The sequence below is a fragment of the Carcharodon carcharias genome, chromosome 14 (genome assembly GCF_017639515.1).
Source record: "Carcharodon carcharias isolate sCarCar2 chromosome 14, sCarCar2.pri, whole genome shotgun sequence".
Classification (NCBI taxonomy): domain Eukaryota; kingdom Metazoa; phylum Chordata; class Chondrichthyes; order Lamniformes; family Lamnidae; genus Carcharodon; species Carcharodon carcharias.
Window position 1 is genome coordinate 41,863,981 of NC_054480.1, and position 14,977 is coordinate 41,878,957.

The 14,977-nt window shown below is 37.7% G+C and overlaps 1 protein-coding gene across 8 annotated transcripts in view; it reads left to right on the plus strand.

The window, feature by feature from the left end:
- Positions 1-14,977, plus strand: part of LOC121286930 (extracellular sulfatase Sulf-2-like) — a 369,814-nt gene that overhangs the window by 168,111 nt on the left and 186,726 nt on the right. For 4 of the 8 annotated variants that reach the window (XM_041204225.1, XM_041204227.1, XM_041204232.1 and 1 more), the window contains exon 3: positions 7,299-7,373. The exons of the other annotated variants lie outside the window; for them this stretch is intronic. The gene's annotated coding sequence lies outside the window, so the exon portion shown is untranslated. The remainder of the gene's footprint in view (positions 1-7,298; positions 7,374-14,977) is intronic. 8 annotated transcript variants of the gene reach the window in all.

Below are 14,977 nucleotides of genomic sequence, written 5' to 3' on the forward strand. Positions count from 1 at the left end.
CCCACCCCCTTTCTGTTTCCCCCTTCTTTTTTTTTCCAATAAATTATAAAGATTTTCCTTTTCCCACCTATTTCCATTATTTTAAAAAAAATAAAAAAAAACCCCACTAGAGCTATACCTTGAGTGCCCTACCATCCATTCTTAATTAGCACATTCGTTTAGATAATATCACCAACTTTAACTTTAACACCTATGTGTTCTATTGTACTATTGTCGTTGACATCTTTTGATGATCTGCTTCTATCACTGCTTGTTTGTCCCTACAACCACATCCCCCCCCACCTCTCTCTCTCTCTCTATCTCTCCGCCCCCCACACACACACCTTAAACCAGCTTATATTTCAACTCTTTCTTGGACTCGAACTCAAGTTCTGTCGAAGGGTCATGAGGACTCGAAACGTCAACTCTTTTCTTCTCCTCTGATGCTGCCAGACCTGCTGAGTTTTTCCAGGTAATTCTGTTTTTATTTTAACCATGCCTACCTGGCAGAAATTAGGCAGACGTAGATTTAAAATCACTTGAGCGATTTGCCTGAAAAGATCCCTCTTTCTTCCTGTAGTCCTTAATTTCATCTGAAATTAGTGGGGCCAAGTTTAAACGTGCAAATTCGGCTCCATTAACATCATGTGGACCCAATTTGCCATTTCAGCAAGGGGCCTGAGCTGAATTAGTTGTGGCCTTCCCAGCAAGTCAACCTAGCAGGAAGTGGAACGGGGTGCAGAAGAGGCCCAAAAATGATTTAAAATCTTTTTACTGTCCTAGTGCGTCAGGAGGAGTAAGAGTATAAGGGCAACGGACTGGAGGTAGCTGGCTGAGGTCTTGGGGTTAAAATTTCTGGAGGCTCACACTGCCGGGGTCAGGAAACTTTTTCACATGCCTCGGCCCTCACTTGACAAATTCTTGCATCACCTTAAAATCTGGCAGTCTGTAAAACAATAACATGATTGGGCTACACTAAATCTCATTGTACGAAAGGTACTCAAATTTCCCAAGTTACATGGAAAATTAGGAACTTGAGAAGAGTGAAAACATTATTATTATTAATTGGCCCAATTCTGGATGGTTTACACTTATCATTATCAGATCTGAATGGAATGGAAACTTCCACATTTGATGCTCATTTTTACATCAGTCTGTAGCTTCACATTGGGCTAAATATTTTCATGACATCAGAGATGATTGCTTTTCCTCACAAGCCTCTAAGGCTTACCATTAAGTTACCTAAGAAATAGAGTTGATTGCTATGTAGTAAAATGTTACTTATTGCATGCTGGTACATTTGCACACCTTCTGTAGAAATACCAGAGGTTAAATTGGCTAATCCCAAAAACAGGCCTGGGATTTGTTGTGTGCTATTAATCAATGCCTGTTCATTGTGTTGGAGACAGCATGGTAAATTAGTATTGTCTGCTTTTTTAAATGATTTCTGCATGTAGTCAGCACTACCTGCGCTGTTTGTTGGTTGTTCGTATCAGCAGTGACCCCCCGCTATGACAAGTGCGTTGTACTTCTCAAAGGCAGCTTGCACCTCTTAAAGGAAAGCTGTATTGTGGCTGCAAGAAGTAGTGGCAGTTTTTAAAGAAGTGAATCTGGTTTATAATACTTTAAGGAATGGCTGAACATGCAAGAGCCTAAGTACCAAGATTTTCTGACAATGTATCGGAGGTTTTAGTGCAAGTCTTGGAAATCAGGAAAAACATCTTGCATCCGCAGGGGTGGAGTGGGTGGGGATGGGACATTGGTAGGGGAGGGGTTAAGAAGACCTCCAGCAATTGCTTAGGATCAGTGGAAAGAAGTACTCCTGAACAGTAGTGTGAGTGGTTGCCTGTTCACCCTCTTGACTATGATTACTAGGTGTTGGAAAGAGGCCCAAATTGGAATTGCATATAATGGAAAAGAAAAATAATTTAATTGCTTAGCAAAATTGTGCTTGTTTCTTAAAACTTAGGGGATTTAATTTCCTTCAGGGTTCTGTTATGATATGGCAGGTGGTATTTGCCAGGCTGACCAAATCCACAAGGGAAACCCTGTCACACTATCACAATGATTTTGCAATTTGTGTTTATTACGAGAAGCTTTGTGCACTGAAGTCAGAAGTAATTAGTCCACCACCACCTTTAGAGATTTTAAAGATTAAATTAAAACATTTATTAACAATAGAAGAAAAACTTCCACACACAAGATTACAGTTATACAGTTATTACAATTCCCAAAATTTCTACTTAACCAGACTTCCAACTACACACCCCATTTAAGGCAACAGTCTAAGTAGATTCCATATTTATAAAGTTATCCAGCAATATTATCACAAGCACCACTGGACATTGGGCTTTCAAAGGCTTTTAACACAACTTTGGTTACTAGCATAGCAAACTTCTGCAGGGTGGATAGAGGTTTCTTCCCCAAGTCTGTTTCAAACACTCACCTTTCAAGATCTCACACGGCTACACCTCACACAGCCTTCCATCCTTCTTTAAATATATTTATTTCTTTTTGATCTGTAAATCTCTTTGTTTCAACTTTAGATGTTACTTTTCCCACATTATAACCATCTTTCATGTTATCATTATGGCCAGCACTTCTGGAAAATATCAATGTAACAACCTTGCCTTATTTATCTTGCCAGTTGTAAATGTTTTTCATGTTCTTTTGAAAATCAAACACTTCTCCACTTAACTAAAAATACAAATTTCATTTACACTATATCTGCTAACCTCACCCTAGCTTTACTCATCTCCATTTCAAATGCCTGTTTTACACCTCACTTCTTTGATAATTTAAACCTTGCAACCGAATCATCTCTTGTTTAATTAAATTAGCCACATACACATTCCAACATAAGCCTGCTTTAAAGTCCCCCACAGTAATATTAAGAAAAATATAATAGTTCCTTGACAGCTCTTTTGATTATCTGCAATAATTTTGGAAAGTGATCTATGTAAACACAGTTTGCACAATTTCTTTGGGGTTTCTGTTGATGTTTTTCTGATGTTGAGTTGTTCGCTTGTGATTGGAATACCCCACAATAAAATTCACCCCTTAAATGGTCTAATACATGATTAGCTTTGAGTACTGTGATATAGATACAAAAAGTGAAAGATCATTTTAAATTTAAATTATGGAATTAAGATTTAGTTTTAGATTTAGTTTTGCAAAAGCAGAAAATTGTAAATTGAAATTCTCATATAAATACTCTGAGCCAAGGAGAGGTGACTAAAAACTTGGGAATAGATTTGATCTCACCTTGATGTGTTCTTTTCCTGCTCATTGGGGTGATATAAACTTAGCTCTAACTATATTTATTCTGAAGAATATCTAAAGATCTAGAGTAGAAATTTCTCAGTTGCAATTCTTCAGAAAACGTAAGAAGCTAGCGGGAAAATTGTCCTTTTTAAAATGTTACAATAAACAGTTATTTGGTCAGTTTCACAGGATTGATTTTAAAATAAAACCTTGAAATAATCCAATATATCCTTATTGTTAAAATGTACTTTGTCCATCAATGGCTTTGCATCTAAACTTATCCTTGTATTAATCAGCTTATCCCAGCATTAACTTATCCCTATATCAGAGTCTATTCACGCCAAAGACAGTTGATACATTAGGTTTTTTCGATGCTGCTTTACCTATTGAGTGCTTCCAGCATTCTCTGTTTTATTTCAGACTTCCAGCGTCCACAGTTTTTGAATTTTCACTTTTCGAACCCATTTCTATCCCATTTGGATAGCTTCCTGTGTTCTAGGTGCATACTTACTCTTCTTCACAGGAAATAACACAGTAGAATGGTTAGATTACCCATACATTTTAGGGGCTGGATTTTACCGTTGGTGAGCAGGGGCGGGGCCCGCTCACCGACGCATAAAATGACACACGGTGACATCAGGCAGAGCTTCTGATGTCACCGCGGCCCATTTAAATTTTCAGGAAGGCAGAGTTGCAGCAAAATCAGCTGCACGCCCACCAACCTGTCGATGGCCATTGGCCAATTGAGGCCATTGACAGATCAATTAAAGTAATTAGTGGACCTGGAGCCAGGCCAGGAGCCCCGGCGGGAACTAGAAAAAACATGAAAGCTCATCCATGGACGGGATGAGGTTTCACGTAGGGTTAAAAAATTTTAATAAAGTTTTTTTGAAAATTATGAACATGTCCCAACTCGTGACATTATTACATGAGGGGACATGTTAGGGAAATTTTATTTTTCCATTTTGAGTTTTTCACATTTAGAGCCGATATCCCTGAGGCTGCACTTCGCCTCAGGGAGGTGAGTGTGCTCTTTTGTGCGCGTGTGCAAAAGAGTGCACTCTCGATTTTAGGCATTACCCCACGCTTGCACAGGGACGCATAGCGCTTCCATGCGGATGTCACGCTGGGCAGGCCTTAATTGTCCCACCCACGTAAAATGGCGCCGCACCTCCGATTGGGGGTGCCGATTGGAAGCATGCCCACCCATCAACTTCCCGACCGGGGGAAAATTCAGCCCTAGGAGTTGATTTTGATCATTACTTTAAAGTTTTTCTGAATATTCAAACTTCGACAGAGTATGCAGATACCTATTGCATTCTTTCACTGTGCACAATGAAAAAGTTTATGGAAAAGATTTGTACAGAATAATAAGCTGTGGCTTATTGGCAATCAATTTAAAGAATCCCATTGGTAGTACATGGTGCCAAATGATTTATGTTATGCTTTGGGCTTGGTATGAAGGATATGATCTGAGGAACTATTCACCAGAGACTGTCTAAGGGCTTTGCTATTACACAAGATCATTACAGGCGCCTGGAGGCTAAGAGATAGCAGATACCTTGTAAACCACAGTTTTAAGAGTGCCTTAACTTTGATTCTGTTCAATTCCAATTTTATGACTATGACAAAGTTAGTGTTTTGTCTATTGTAAATAATATCAAAAGATGACAGCTTGAACAATGATGAATGTGAAATTATGCATTCATCATGAATTTTATCGCCTAAGAGTTATTTTGGCACTAGTTGAAACTGAATGTTCAAGATTAAATACAAGAGAAATCTTCACTTTTTAGTTTTATACTCTTGCTTTTTGTACATATTCATATTTTAAATCAGTGAAAACAAAGTTAAACTCCTGTAATGATGCTGCATACTGCACTGTAATAGCTGTGATTGGAAAAAATATTGATCATTCTGAGAGTTAGCCCATCAATTATATTTGAGTAATTTTAATGTGGGTGTGATTGCAGAGTACTAATAGAGATGTGGATACAGTATAAATATATATTTGTGCATGTTGAAAAATGGACATTGATACACTGTACAGCTGTGGAGATGTGGGCACAGAGTATAGATGAGGGTGGGAATAGAGGTTTGAAGGAATGAGTGCAGAGCACAGATGTCACAGTGAATGCAAAATACAGATCTAAGTTTGGATACAGGCTACCGGAGTATGTGTCAGTTCCATTTTAAATCTAAAGTGTTGGTACATGTGTTTCCATTAAAAAATATTCAGCATTACCTTCCTAATATATTAGAGAAATAAACTAAGTTGTTGATTTAAAGTATTTTAAGCACTGAATATTAAAACTATTTGGCAGAAAATCCTATGGGGCCAGCTGACCTCCATACCTCAAGTGTGATCCCACTGCACCAAAATCTATCCAATAATGTCATTCTGAATCAATTCCACGATTGTTAGTGTTTTCTTCTTCACGAGTGACCTTGTCATTCGTGAGCTATGAGCACTTGTTCAACAGTGGCATTAAATCTGTATTCCACATTTGAATAGTTTTTTTTGTTCAGTCTTCAGTGATGACCTCTGATATACTTTATGAGGGGATGTTTCATGGATCTCTCATTGTTGCAGTGATCGCAGCTATGTTTTTGATAGAATTCAAATCTTAATATGAGTTAAAGGAACAGAATTCAACTTCCAAGACAGAAATATCTTGTGGATTACTTATAAGTATGATTAAAACAATCAGATTGACATTCATAAGAAATATATTTTTCAAAATTATATTTTATTCAAGAAACACTTCTACAGCCCGAAGGCTGAATTATAGTGTGACTTACATTGACAAATTCATATATTAACTAAGTAATCAGTTTAAACATGTAACAATCATGCAGGTAACAGGGAGGTGGTGAACTGGATATTAAAGGAAAGGTAATGTTGAACTAAAATTATATTAAAATGTTGTTTTCTATTCCTGAGGAGAGTATATTTCTAGTTACTTGTTTTGTTTCATTAAATACAATAATGTAATGTCTGCACACATTCAGATAAAGCCATATTCCTATTTGCTGTGTCATAAGATTGATAATTGGTGCCAATGAATAATTACTGTTTATCATTAATTTTGGCTCAGTGACACAAAATGGCAAAGAGAATGTGATTAAATGCTCAATAAATTTAAGATCCATATGGTATTAGGATTTTGTGAATTTAATTTTAGTGTACTCAAAATATATGCTTTTCCCTGTTTGAACATGTTAATCTCGGAAGTTGTCAATACATTAAATAGATGACTACTGAGACTAGGCAGGTAATTATATAAAGATTTTGTGATAAACTGATTTATGAAGTATGCTTTCAAACTTCCAAATCTGTAGCTTTTGGCTGTCCATTTGCCACAATATCTGTGCAGCTGAAAGTCCACTCAATTGCTCCTTCACCTCTGCCTCTGATGCCCTAGTCTCTAGTAAAACATACTGTCTCCCACCCTGGTTGTTCCCCTGGCACAGCAGCCCCCCCCCCACCCCCCCCCCTTTCATTTCCTCAAGTCAAGGGCTACAGAATTGAATGTATCTGGCATACAACTGATTTAGTCAGTCATTGCCAGATCTGGCTGGACCACATTGAGTACTATAGGGCACTGTTTTCCTCTGCCAAAACTGCTTTTTACTCCAGGATCATTCTTGAATGAAAAGATCACCTTGGCATAATTTATTCACTACCAGCCTGCTTCTTAAGCCTCTGTCCCCTGACCAAGCCACCCCACCCCACCCTACCCTCATGTTCAACAACAAATCCTTGGAGCTCATGGACTTCTTTGCTGATAAGTTTGTAGTCATTTATTCAGCTGCCACTGTGTCCCCCTCTCCTTGCACAAAGCCAAACATCCCTCAGAGTTCCACGCAGCACTAGTTCTGGACCATGGAGGTAGCACTCCAAGCAACTGTCTAATCCCTGCAGTTTGACTTGGAGAGCAGCACTGTGGTGTCAGCAGTTGACAGACAACAATGTAAGTAATGTAGATATGAAGAATGGTTATAGAAATAGGAGGATGATGGTGGTTTGACTGATATTTTCCTTTTTATTCCAGATAGTACGGAGCCACTCTGAGGGATGTTTGGCAAAGTGATTGCATTTAAATGATGATGAGGACATAATCAAAAATGTAAGGCAGTAGAATAGAGAAAGCCAAACATAATATAATATGGTACCTGAAATATTTGCTATTGACTGAAATTCAAAGTTCTGCTAAATTGATAAAAGCAATACACTCCTAAATCCATATTTTAAAAATTCATTCATGGAACATGGGCATTGCTGGCTAGGCCAGCATCTATTGCCTATTCCTAATTGCCTTTGAGAAGATGGTAGTGAGTTGCCTTCTTGAACTGCTGCAGTCCCTGTGGTTGTAAGTACACCCACAGCGCTGTTAGGTAGGGAGTTCTAGGATTTTGACCCAGCGACAGTGAAGGAACTGTGATATATTTCCAATTCAGGATGGTGAGTGGCTTGGAGGGGAACTTGCAGGTGGTGGTGTTTCCATGTGTCTGCTGCCCTGGTCCTTCTACATGGTAGTGGTCGTAGGTTTGGAAAGTGCTGTCTGAGGAGTCTTGGTAAGTTCCTGCAGTGCATCTAGTAGATGATACACACTGCTGCTACTGTGCGTCGGTGGTGAAAGGAGTGAATGTTTGTGGATGGGGTGCCAATCAAATGGGCTGTTTTGTCCTCAATAGTATCAAGCTTCTTGAGTGTTGTTGGAACTGCACTCATTCAAACAAGTAGGGAGTATTCCATCACACTCCTGACTTGTGCCTTGAAGATGGTGGACAGGTTTTGGGGAGTCAGGAAGTGACTTACTCGCTGCAGGATAGGATTCTTAGCCTCTGACCTGCTCTTGTAGCCACAGCATTTATATGGCTAGTCCAGTTCAGTTTCTCATCAATGGTTACCCCTGGGATGTTGATAGTGGGGAATTCAGCAATGGTGTTGCCATTGAATGTCAAGGGGCAATGGTTAGATTCTCTGTTATTGGAGGTGGTCATTGCCTTGCAGCTGTGTGACATGAATGTTACTTTCCACTTGTCAACCTTGGCCTGGATATTGTCCAGGTCTTGCTGCATTTGGAAATGGACTGCTTCAATATCTGAGGAGTCGCAAATGGTGCTGAACATTGTGCAATCATCAGCGAACATCCTCGCTTCTGACCTTATGAAGGAAGGAAGGTCATTGATGAAGCAGCTGAAGATGGTTGGGCCTAGGATAGCATTGATAAATGGTCTACTCAGAACAAACTGCGAACGTTTACCTAAAATACAATTATAAGTTTGACCATAAAGTAAAATCAGAAGCTACAAAGCTTTCTAGCAGATATTTATTTTGTTAAATAGAGTGATTAAACTTTTAAAATATTTTTCCAAATTAAATTATATATCACCTTGCTAACTACATTGAGTTACATTCTGAACTACAGACCACACATTAAAATTTAATGTGTTGTTTAATTGTTAACTTTCTGTTTGATCTGCCAATCTTACACATACAATAGTATAGATTACATGATAGTTTAAGCAATGTAGCAAATTACAGCCATTAGAATTTTCCAAAGGAAATGCAGATGTGCATTATTAATTCATACAGTCATTAAGAGGCTGCAAGCTTCTAGAAAGGATGTGTTATCAATAATCTAGCGCCAGAAATGAGAGACAAAGACCCACGATGAGCCCATTGATGCCATTCAGACCTTAACTCATTAACCTGTGGCTACTCAATTAAAAGGGTTAGGTTCCAATATGTTTAGTAAAGATAGATTTTCAAATGTCAATGGATTCTTTTGACATTGAAGTCTTGTACAATGAGTTTAAATGAGACATAATACAGATAAACAGGATATACCTTTTCTTTAAATCTCTGGAAGTGTGAATCCTGTTTGCAAAGGACTGTTCTGCTCCTGCCCTTTTTATTTTCAGATTCACTTTCATTCCTAGCAATAAAGAACGAGACATCCCTGAATGGTAGTCATAGGAGTTTGTAATATAGATGAGCAATAACCTAGTAGATATAAAATTCTATAATATAAAAGTTCATAATATTATAGTTTTGGGTATTACCTGTAAAACAATACACTCCAGCAGCAGGACTCTGCTTCTTTTTACTCTAAGTAAAAACTACAAAACTGCAGACATTTTTTTTGAATTTTAAAGGGATGGGGATTTAAATCACTTCAGAACATGATACTTAAACAGATCTTAAATCCATCCTTCACAAATGTTCACATCTCCTCCATAGAATTGTGGTTCCCACACTGTTAAGGCCCTTGGAATAGCGAAAATGGGGTCTATTTAAAATCAGCACTAACTTTACATGGCCAAGCAGATTTGTGTTTCTTGCCTCTGCAATTCACACACTGCTCCCTCTTCCCCCACTAATAAAAATGGGATCTGTCGAAAATAGGGCTTGGACTTCTGCATCCGGATCCCACCACAATTTTTAAAGATCTGCCAAGTCATTCTTACTTGGTGAAAAACCTGCTCATGTGTTTGGCATTCTCTAACTAACTGTGCTTCCTCTTACTATTTTTTCACTCTGATTTATATGGGAGATTGTTCCTTTGCACATTTGGCAGTCATTTGATGCCAAAGTGGTCATTCTGTCTGTCAGAGCTCAACAGGCAATCTTATGAGAGAGGACCTCACAGCAGAGTCTTTTTTTTTGCTCTCATAGTAATGCCCATGTATGTTTCCTTTTCAGCACAGTCTTTGGATAAGTTGAGAAGTGCTAGATGATTCTATAGTCAAGGCAAAGTAAAATCAACTACACTGTCATTCCAGGTGTATTTCCACACTAAACCTCTGATAAATTTGATATCACGATTTTAATTGAGAGACCATCATAGAGAAGCTTCTCTAACTTTTACCTAGGGACTAACAATCAGATGAATAAAAATGTTGATTAAGAACATCGAAGCCTGCAAAACAATAATGGAATAAGCATGGCCATTAAAGTAACATAGTGTTCCAATATTTCATTGTCTTTAAATTTCACATGTTGACTTGATGGACACAGCAAAGTACCCTAAGGCATGGAGACACGCCAAAACATCCACAGGTATTAAAACGCACCCTTCTGTTTATATTCTGAACTTTTAAAATGTAAAATTAAATTACCTATTAAGCAACAATAATTATAAGAAGCTTAGGGACACAAGAAGGATTTTGCGCTCCAGCAAGGACATTCTTAAGTGTGATCCATACACATTCAAGAGGGAAATTATTTTAAAGTGTCACACTGTCCATTCCACTATAAACTTCAAGATAATACTGGAATAATACAACAAATTCAATGGGAGGGGTAATAATGATTTCTTCACATTTTTCACTCAATTATATAAAATATAAAAAAGTGATGAATGACACTGTTGTTAGTAATGTTTTTAATTAAGGTTGAATTAACTGGTAAATAAGTGCTATCTGATATAAGCAGATAAATGCAGATTGCATCCATGAGGCAGTGCTCTGTTCACTGTTTTAACGTTGACATGTTAATGCTCTTCTGAAAATAGAGGAGAGAGAAACATCAGATGAATGCGTTAAGCATTCATCTTACTAATATCAGTCAAAAGTAATATCTCAGCTATTCAATTTTAAAATGTTGGTATAAGTGTTTTCAATCAACTCCAGTTCAGTCTTAAAATATTGAACTACTTTGTTGTCCCCTGAATTATCCATTGATGCAGATGAAATGTATACTCTTCTGAAGCCATTACATCTTTCCTGCAAGATGTTTTAATATTTAAACATCTCTACATTTATATTTTATATATTATTTGGGAATCTGCACCAAATGATGTTCACACCACAAATTTAAATTATGTAAAATTGAAATAAAATAATATTATAAATACAGCATGCAAATGTTCACTCAAAACACTATAATTTATGTAAGGTTCTACTAAAAAGGGGGAAAAATGAGACACGTCAATGGGGCAACTTAAATGTTTAAAAAATGCAATGCAGGTGGGAGAAAGTTTTTGTGTGTTTTTATTATATAGGTGGTTCGTAAGATTCAATTGAATTACTTGTAGTTATTATAATTTTCAGGTGTTTTGCTTCGGTAATACAAGGCAAACACCTGGAAAACATGAACAAGGAAGACCCAAGGTGGCATGGATGGATAATATGAAAATGGGGACTGGTGCCCCTACGGGACAGGCAGTGAATGCAGCAGAGAATAGAAATCAGTGGAAAAGAATTGTTCACGTGCGGCCAACCCTTGGAATGAGGATGGATGAAAGATGAGACAGACTTATAATTAAATCTTTGTGAAGGGCTGCAACATAAATTTGGGACTGATAATGAAAATTCTAAAGCCTTGTTTCTTGAATTCTTGTTCATAAATGTGTTTTTTCAGAACCCTGTCCAAAGCAGAAAACTTGTTACTTGATAAATGGTTAAAAGTGAATAACCTAGTGTCAGCTTTTCCTTTATTCGTGAAACTATTTAAAAAAAGTAGATGGAGTAAATAGCAGAAGGAGGACAGATTCCATACCCTTTAAAGACAAATGTTGGAAACCCATGTGAAATTGGACAACAGACCAATTAAAGTTTTGCTCTAAGAGAGCAGCAATACTGGTGCCTGAGGTTAGGTCCTTAATTCAACTCATTCTACATTCCTGGCTCGAAAGCCACATTGTGGGAAACTTGAAAATTGGGATGTTGTGGCTTAGAGGTGTGGAAAAAGTAGTTTAGTCTTCTTTATGCATTTTTCTAATATTTCCTTGCATGATTTTTCTTTCTCTTGGGTCTCTTTTCATATTTAGTATTGATGATCTGCTGAATTCAGCAGTTCACTGCGTTGGGTACATAAGTGCCAATCTGTAATCCCTGGCTGTGTTATAGTACATTTTTGTGCCATGACTCCAAGCTAACAAAACTTACATTTTAATTGGCCACTGTCTGTGCCAGCACTTCCAGCAGCAATACTACTTTGAAGATTGCACAGTGGGAAATGCTCAAGCCAAGCTTCCCCAATTCTGAAGCATTCCACCTAATTTCCTCAAGCTTTGTAATTTAATTTATCTTGTGCATCGACAAAGAACTTGCATTTGGATTCTATACCATTTTCCCATATAAAACAGCACATTCCACAAGATTGAGAACTTCAGGGTTTGTATTTGTGAAAATGGGCACATAAATTGCATACACTAGCACTTTCAGGCCCATTCTTCAATGCAAAATGGTGCATATTGCCAAAACATATTAATGGAATAAATATTCTAGCCTACCCAAGGCTTATACTTGTTCACACCAAGATTTTTGAGTTGTTAAATTTCAACTGAACTTCATTTTTTTTTGTAAGAAGAGTGCTTTAGAAAGAAATGGTATATTTTCCCTCTGCACCTGGCAGATGGGCTTCTCTGTCAGATTGGTTGTAATTGTCTTCATGCTGAGAGATTTACTGTTCACAGCCTTCTGTTTCCTGCCTCCTGATAGAAATCTAGCTAAGGATCTTCTTCTGTCTTTTGCAAAACCAGCAAGCTACACAGAATGGAAAAAAATGTTTTCATGCTTCCTGATTTTGCATGCGCATGCATGGAAATCAAGCTCCAGGATTGACTTTATGTACTATGCCTGCTGTGCCCATTACATCTAGGTCTCTGTAGTGTTAGGGTCCCTGTAGAAAGCAATAATTTAAAAAAAAGTAATTTGAATTTCCTGTTAACAGCTGAAAGGATAACACAACAAGATTTCACATTTTGAGACTTTTACTGCAACATCAAACTAAAAGCACTATTGACTATACACTTTTGCTAGGCAACTTATACTTTAAACCACAGGACAGAACTTTTTATTTTTCCCCTTTTACTTTCAGCACAACCAAAAAAAAAACTCACTTTACAGCTATACTTTACACTGTCCTTTAAGTGGACATTCAATTCTCGCAGAATTAGTATGGCTGATATATAGCAGTATGAAGAATAGCTCTCAAGGGTTTACTTCCAATCTTTGCCTTTCTCAGTCTGAAAACTTCAAACTTCAGAACTACTTTTCACAGTGCAAGTTTACTTGGAGACTTCTCCTTCTAGCTAAAGCTAGGGAAATCTTCCAGCCTTGTTTTAACTCCCTATGAATTTGATCTTCCCAATCTGTGCACAAGATCGTTCCTACCTTCTGATGTAGTGAACCATAAAGACTTTCTGCTCTCTCTCTCTCTCTCCCAGACTGGCAGACTAACCCACCTGTATGTGATATCAGTGATATTTTGAGAAAACTTGTAACCTGATATCACAATGACTTCCTCTGTACCCTTCCCATCACAAAGTCATCAGATTGGCAATATGAATCACATGGGCCTTGTACTGAGGTAGAGATGCTAATTAGCTATCCTTGAGTCCTTAACTCTCTTTTATCTTGGAAGTAAATTAACAGCCTAAAGCACAACTATTTAAAATTCAACATCCTGAACCCTGCCGGGGGACTTGGAGACATTCAATCTGTCTGTCAGTATCACAGTTGCCTTCACCATTGTCTGATAGTGTGAATATCTGGCAATTTTTTTTTTCCCAAATAAAACAATCTAGGTGTTCCTTTAGTCTTTTGCAGCCCCATTACTCGGATGTGCTGTGAAGCAGACTTTTCACAGGTCACATGACCTCCTCCATTTAACTCTAACTTTAAAGGCACAGTCCGAAAACATCATAAATATATAAACTGAACAATAGTAATAACTTCCCCCAAGGAATAAAAAGTCATCACTATAGTGATGAGTTTTTTATAAACACTATCCAAAATATAACCATTAATAATTAAGATTAATGGAATGCTATCCTTTACTATGGGAGAAATTGAACATAAAGTAAGGATGTTATGCTTCAGTTATACAGGGCATTGGGAGACCACATCTCTAATATTGTGTGCAGTTTTGGTCTCCTTATTTAAGAAAGGATGTAAATGCATTGGAGGTGGTTCAGAAGAGATTTACCAGATTGATGCCCAGAATGAATGGGTTGTTTTATGAGGAAAGGTTAGACAGACTGGGTTTGTTTCCACTGGAGTTTAGAAGAGTGAGGGGTGATTTGATTTAAGTGTATAAGATCCTGAATGGTATTGACAAGGTGGACATGGAAATAATGGGTGAGTCCAGAACTAGGGGTCATTGTTTAAAAATTAGGGGCTGCCCTTTTAGGACAGAGATGAAGAGATTTTTTTCTCTTAGAGTGTTGTGCGATTTTGGAACTCTCTGCCTCCGAAGGCGGGGGTCATTGAAGGCAGAGGTAGATAGAATCTTGTTAGATGAGGGAATCAAAGGTTCTGGGGAGTAGATGGGAACATGGAATTCAAAACACCAACTGATCAGCCACGATCTTACTGAAAGGCGGAGCAGGCTCGAGTGGTCAAATGGCCTAATTCTGCTCCTATTTCAAATGTTTGTATAACTAACTTACTACATACAGTGCAAGTAATATTTTTCCTCCCCATGCTGTCACATTTTCTATTAAACAGTCCATCTCAGCAGTATCAACCCAAATATATGTAACAGTTAAGAGTTCAAAAATCCACTTTATAACAGTTTTTAAAGTTCTTCCTCTCATGTACACGAGAATTTGTTTCGTTGCTAATGGCATCACCTTCTAAGATGCGTCATAGTAAATCTTCTTTTTCATGATGATTAAAGTTCACATTGCTGCCAGGTCTTTGGTTAGATAATTGTGTCCTTGGTCTAGTTTGATTTACCATATCCAGAACAATATTACTGATAGTCCCTCTGGCTTTT